Raw genomic sequence first — 7,463 nt, forward strand, 5'->3', positions numbered from 1 at the left:
CTCACTGCTGTGGCCTCTCCCATTGTGGAGCACAGGCTCCAGATGTTCAGGCTCAGTGGCCATGGCTCAAGGACCCAGCCGCTCCGTGGCATGTGGGATCTTCCCAGACTGGGGCACGAACCCGTGTCCCCTGCATCAGCAGGTGGACTCTCAACCACTGCACCACCAGGGAAGCCCTGGTTTTCTTTAATTAAAAGTAATCTTTTGATTTTTTTTTTTTTTTTTTGGTGTTCTTTGCTGCAAAAACTTCTATATATCCTGTCTCCTCCATTACCTCTTTGGAACACTCTCTCAGAGCTATCTGAGGACCTGCACCCTGGGCTTAAGTCCTCAGTTTTGTCCACCAAATAAAACATAATTGTCAACTTTCACGTTGTGTATTTTTTTCCGTCAACAATTTCGAGTATAAAGTTTACAGAAGATTTGTCATCAGCATACAAGATCTCAAGAAATGCTTTCCCCATGAGCCTCCACTTAAAATCTACTAAAGAATCAGCTTCAGACAACCAAAATGACTGCAAAAACTTTGACATTAATGATGATAAGAATTACAGACATAGTGATTTACCTATACAATCAAAATTAATGTAGGGTTTAAAGGTGAGAGTATAAAATATATCAGCAGCATGTTCTGATGATGCTTACAATAAACCTATGAATAAATAATACAGAATAAGGAGAGCATTTTCAAAAATGACTTTTTTAAACTAAATTGGTGTTAATGTTGCTATTATTATTCTAAATGTACTTTGTATGTAATGTACCACAAAATAAACATTTCTAATTTTATCATCCCCAGTATCCTTACAATTCAAGACATCCAACGTTGGGAAGAGGAGGTATGTATGTAAAAAACAGAGGTTAATATTTACTGAATATCAATAGGAATTTCTGGTAAAATCGAAAGATGCTTTAATTTTAAAATATATACATATCTATGGTTTTTTCTACATATGTGTATATGTTCATATAGATAGATGATAGATTAGATAGATGATAGATAGATAGATAGATAGATAGATGATAGATAGAACTCTCATATATTTTCTAGTTCTGTTCACTGGAAAATTCTTGAAACCATGATCAACCCATCAGGAATGAAACCCCTTTTCTCAAATTGTGATCTCTAAATACCATCTCCCACTAAAAGGAACCAGGGCTACTTGGGTAACTGTCTGATTCCAGGTCTGAGGCAGGAAGTGTACAGTATTCTTATAGCAAGACATTAGAGCAGAGATATAATTGATGAGGGAGAGAATATGCCAGGTTTCTGGGAAAGAGCATTCTAGACAGAGGGAACAGCAAATCCATCAGTAGGATTGTTTGCTGTATTGAGAAAAAGTTAGAAGATCCTTGAGGCTGTGGCTTAGTAAGTGAGGGTAAGTGTGGTAGGAGATGGGGGATGGTTTGGAGGTGGGCTAGATCATGAATGACTTTGTAGACCATTTTAAACAATTTGGTTTTTCTCTGAGAGAAAGAGTTCATAGAGTTATTTTGAACAGAGAAGTAACATTATCTGATGTTTAGTTTTAAAGGGATGACTCTGGCTGCTATGTTGCATACATTATTGGGGGAAGAGTAAAAGCCAAAGCAGAGAGACCAATGGGAGCCTACCACAGCAACCTGGGCAAGATTTAATGGAGGTGTGGACCAGCATGAGAGAGAAAGTGGTGAGGAGAAGTAGTAGGGTTCCAGATATCTCTTGAATGTACAGTCAGTGTGTTTTGTGATGGCTAAATGTAGGGTATGAAAGAAAGAGAAATATTAAAGACCATCCCAAGGTCCTGGGCCTCATCAGTTATAAAAATGAAGATGGCAATTCCTGGGACAATGAAGACTGACGTGTTGTGAGGGAATAAATCAAATGTTAAATTTTGCATAATTGTTCACTGTTATTAAAATTATACTGAAATATTTGTTTTAAAATATTTATTTTTTTCCTACCGCTACATTTGACAAAATAATTATAGTCAATCTTTGCAAATGCAACTTTAATGTTACAGGCTTTGTCAAAATAAGGGCAATTTTTTGAGCCATCTAACACATTTTAAAGAGTATATCAGCTTCAATTCTATATGAGTTGTGAGAATTAAGTCTGATATTGTCCCTGTAGACTTGATCATATATATAAGACTTTTTTTGAAATATTTGTCTTATAAATGTGAATATGTGATCTCAAAATATAGACTGCTCATTACACTATAATAAATCTTAATACAGTTCTATAAAGTGTTCTTGAAAGAACTAAATAAAGCCTTCTTCAAGAACTAAGAAGTAATTATTGTGCTATTATTTTTAACAAAACTAACATCATTCTTGGAGAGTTACAGTTGAGATTAACTCATAATGGTACAAAGAAGAGTTACGTAAAGTCTCCCAGTGAAACAGTACTCTGAAGTAAAGACATTCTGGACAAAATTGAAAGTGTTCATGTATTTAAAGAAAGAATGTGACAAAAAAAAAAGTGATTGATAACCTAAGGAAAACTAGAGAAAGAATAGCAGTAGAGGCATTAGCATTTCCAAGTGTCCAGGGATGAAAGCATTTTGCCTGAGGAGTTTTAGGTATTTTGGCCCCATTGGTAAAACCATTCTCATTTGAGATAAACACAAAACTTTATCTTTTTCAATTTCTCTAATGCTACTCAACCTAATTACATGTTTTACAAGAGAACTTCTGACTACACTTTCTTATTGGGGAGAGAATAATCTGACTCCATCAAATCATGTTGAAACAATTCAACTGAAAAAAATTTTAAAACAGAATTTGATCTCACATATCACTCTATATCATTCTCCATTTCTTTGCTCCCCTCTACATCATTCTTCCAAACACTCACCTGTTGTCTCTTTGATAATTCCTCTTGGCCTAATTTCTTTTGGTTGTACATAAACAACTGTGAGCATCTGTGAGAGTCACCACTGCAATGGCAATGCCAACAGTCATTTTGTACTCTTATTACTTAGTATCAGCAGATTTTTAAATTATTATTAATTTTTCACACATACACAAAAGTAGAAAGAATAATACAATGAGACCCCATGTAGCCTTTATATATATATTTTAAAACACATTCTTTTTTTAATTTGTTTTGTAGTAAGAAAACAACATGAGATCTATTCTCTTAACAAGTTTTTAAGTGCATGATACAATATTTTCACTACAGGAAAATGTTGTATATCAAATCTCTAGAACTTATTCGTCTTGCATAACTGAATCTTTTTACTGTTAAACAGAAGCTCTTCATTTCCCCCTCCCTTCAGCCTCTGGAGACCACCATCTGGAAATGGTGAAGACCACCATTCTACTCCCTGTTTCTATGAGTTTGACTTTTTCAGATACCTCTTATAAGTGTAATCATGAAGTATATGTCCTTCTATTACTTGTACACTTTTGGAGGGAATGTAAAGTGGTGCAGCTGCTATAGAAAATAGTATGAAGTTTCAAAAAAAAAATTAAAGATAGAACTACTATATGATCCAACAATCTCATTCTGGGTATACATCCAAAGAGGTATCTACTCTTTCATGTTCATTCACAACAGCCAAGATCTGGAAACAATGTAAATGTCCACTGATGGATGGATGAATAAAGAAAATGTGATTTATATATACAGTGGAATATTATTCAGCCTTTAAAAAGAAGGAAATCCTGCCATATGCCACAAACATGGATGAACCTGGAACACATAATGCTAAGCCCTTATATATTCAAACAATGCCCCTCACCTGTCACTCAAATTTAACCACTGTCAAGATTTTGTCACATTTCTCTTTTTTTATTTGCTAAAATATGTATAGCTCATGAAGCCAGAATATGTTAAAGCAAATTCCCAAATTTATCACTACTTCAATATGCAGCTCTAAAAAAATAAACATTTTCCTGCCAAAACCCCAAAATACATGATCACATCTAACAGAAGAAACAGTAACAAAATTAAGAACAAAATAAAATAATATCCAGTCTACAACCAAATTTCCCCAATTATCTAAAAATTGTGTTCATATTGTTGCTTTATTATAAGTAGAATCCAGATAGGGCTTTTATTTTTTTAATATTTTTCTCTTTTAAATAGAGCAGCTCTCTCCTGGGTAGTAGGTTGTTTTTTTTTCTTAAATGGCATTGAAAATTAGTCTCTGGTCATACATTTTATAATTTCTTCATGGAGCATTTTTTGAATGGTTTCCTAGATATGACTGGGTCAAGTATAAATGCATATATTATTTTGCTAATTATTGCTCAATTTCTTTCTATAGGGGCTAGAACATTTTCATTCCCACCACCAATATATGAGTGTTTGTTTCTTTACAGCTTCTGCACCAGGGAATGTCGTCAAAATTTTCGATGCTTACCAACCTGATAGATAATAGGTGGTATCTCAATGTAATTTGAAATTTCATTTCTTTTAATTAAGTACAATTAACTTATTTCATGTGTGTAAAGGCCATTTTTAATTTTTCTAACTACTTTGATATCATCAGCTTTCAAAATGTTTTATCATTACCTCTTTGATATAATAGTTTTCTTCTTTTGATTTCCAAGGCACTTCACTCACCTTGCTTCTCTTGTCCTTCACTGCCCTTTCTTCTCTCACTCTTATGCCAGATTATTCTCCTCTTCTCAACCTCTAAATGTCAGCTAGCTCCAGGGCTCAGTCTTTGAACATCTTCTTTTCTCCATCTATACAGTAGGCTTTCCATATTTGCAGATTCTGTATCTGCAGATTCAACCAACTGTGATGGAAAATATTGAAAAAAAAAGTTCCAATAGGCAAAACTTGAATTTGCCACATACTGGCAACTATTTACATAGTATTTACATTGTATTAGGTATTATAAGTAATTACGAGATGATTTAATGTATATGGGAAGATATGCATATGTTATATGCAAATACTATGCCATTTTATATAAGGGTCTTGAGCATCTGTGGATTTTTGTATCCATGTGGGTCCTGGAGCCAACACCCCACAAATACCTAAGGAGGATTGTACTGGCTCACTAGGGGATTTCACCTTAAAATACCACCTACACACCAAGGACAATACCCACATTTATAGATTTAGCCCTTAACTTTACTGTCAATTAAAGAAAAATACACAATTGAGTATTTGATATGTCCACCTTAATATCCAACCATGTTCTTGATCATCCCCACACTCTAGAGTGAACATCCCCTAATATTCCCCTTTTCTGCCTCTTTCCTGTAATTGCTCAAGCCAACCACTTAGAGTCATCAGGACTCCTCTCTTTCTCTAAGATCCCTCTTGTAATCCAGAAACACATTCAATTGACTCTACAAGAATCTGACCATTTTTACCATCACCTACACCATTAGAGTTCTAGCCCAAAACAACATCATCACTGTCTTGGATTTTGGGATAGCCGTCATACTGGTCCCCTGCTTTCACCTTGTCTTTCTACATACAGCAAGGGAAGTGATCCTTTTAAAATAAGTCAGATCAGCTCCAGTAATTCCATTTCCAGTTATACATCTAGAAGTGTTGGAAGTAGGATCTCAAAGAGATATGTGTATACCCATGTTCATAGCGGCATCATTCACAGTAGACACTAGGTAGAAGTTTATTATCCAAATATCCATTGATGGATGAATGGATTTACAAAATATGGTATATACTGACAAAGAAATATAATTCAGCCTTAAAAAGGAAGGGGATTCTGACATATGCTACAACACAGATGAACCTTGAGCACATTAGTCTAAATGAAATAAGCCAGTCACAAAAACACAAATACTGTGTGATTACACTTCTATAAGGCATCTAGAGTAGTCAGACTCATAGAAACAGAAAGCACATGGTGGCTGCCAGGAGTTAGGGAGAGGGGGAAATGGAGAATCGTTGTTTAATATGAAGAGAGTTTCAGTTTTGAAAGACGAAAAAGTTATGGAGATTTATTGTACAACAATATGAATATACTTAGCACTACTGAAGTGTAGACTTAAAAAAAAATGGTTAAGAGGGTAAGTGTTGGTGGGTGGTAGTGATGTGATGAATTGGGAGATTAGGATGGACATATATACACTAATATGTATAAAATGGATAACTAATAAGAACCTGCTGTATAAAAAAATAAATTAAATAAAATTCAAAGTAAATAAATAAATAAAAACAAAAATACGATCAAGATGACACTGATCAGACCACCACATGACCAATTAATTTCAGGATGATTGTCAGAGCTAACTGTGCTATTCTGCCTGTAGCCTCCCTCCACCCACCTGTGGACCCCTGAAATTCCCCTTTAAAAGCTCTTTCCCCCTGACTGGCAATGGGGAGTTGGTTCTTTGGGAGTTGAGTCTACCTTCTCCCACGGATTGCCAGCTTCCTCAATAAAGATATTTTTCTTTTTACCCCACAAAAAAAAAAAAAAAAAAAAAAAAAAAAAAAAGGGAAAAATTGAGGGTAAATGTTATATTTATTTTACCAAAATTAAAAAAAAATAAATTAAATATCAGATCTTAAGTAAGGTATATTTCCTTCAAACCCACCAATAAATTTCCTCCTCTCTTAGAATAAGTCCAAAATTTTTCCCAGACCTTCAATGTCTTATATGATCTGCACCCCTCCCCCACTCAACATTCTCCTCTGACCTCATCTTCTACTACCTACTCTCTGACTCATTCTGTCACTGTTTTCCTGTTTTGCTTGAACTTGTCAAAAACACTTTTCCCTCAGGTCCTTCACTATTGATGTTTCCAGATATATTTACATAACTTATTCTCTCATTTCATTTCACTACTCAGAGAAATATTCCCTGACTACACTATCTAACTAGTCTTGCTGTCACCTTTTAACATCTTTTACTCTGATTTAATATTCTTCATACCCCTGAGCACCACTTAGTATATAACATTTATTTTCGTATTATTTTCCTCTCTCTTTTGATCATTCATGTGCCTTAATTAGTTTTTCTACCTCAGTTATTAAAATTATTTTTTCATTTCCAATGTCTCTCAAAAATGAGTTGCCTTATATGTTAGGATTTTCATCATTCATTATTATTTTCTTCCCTGTGACAATATCACACTGCCTTCATTTCTGGAGATTCCTATCAAATCTTGATATTTGTTATATAAAATGCAACAACGTATCTTTCAAAAATTGTCTTGTCTATTCTTGCTCTTTAATCCTTCACATCTATCTAAGAATCAGCGGGTCAAGTTCCATGACAATAATTTGCATAAATTTTAACTGGAATTGTGTTGAATTTTTACATTATTTTGTTGGAGAATTTATACCTTTACATTACTGGTTATTCCTATCCTTGCATATAATGCAATTTATTTAGGTTATTAATGTTTTTCAATAAAGTATTCTGATTTTCTGAGAAAGATCTTTTACATATCTTGTGAGATTTATTTTTAGTACCTTATACTTTTGGTAATACTCATAGATAACATATATTTTAAAATAAAAGTTTATCTGATTTTCTGGTGTAGGG

The sequence above is a fragment of the Lipotes vexillifer genome, unplaced genomic scaffold, assembly GCF_000442215.2.
Source record: "Lipotes vexillifer unplaced genomic scaffold, Lipotes_vexillifer_v1.1 scaffold226, whole genome shotgun sequence".
In the NCBI taxonomy this organism is placed as follows: Eukaryota; Metazoa; Chordata; class Mammalia; order Artiodactyla; family Lipotidae; genus Lipotes; species Lipotes vexillifer.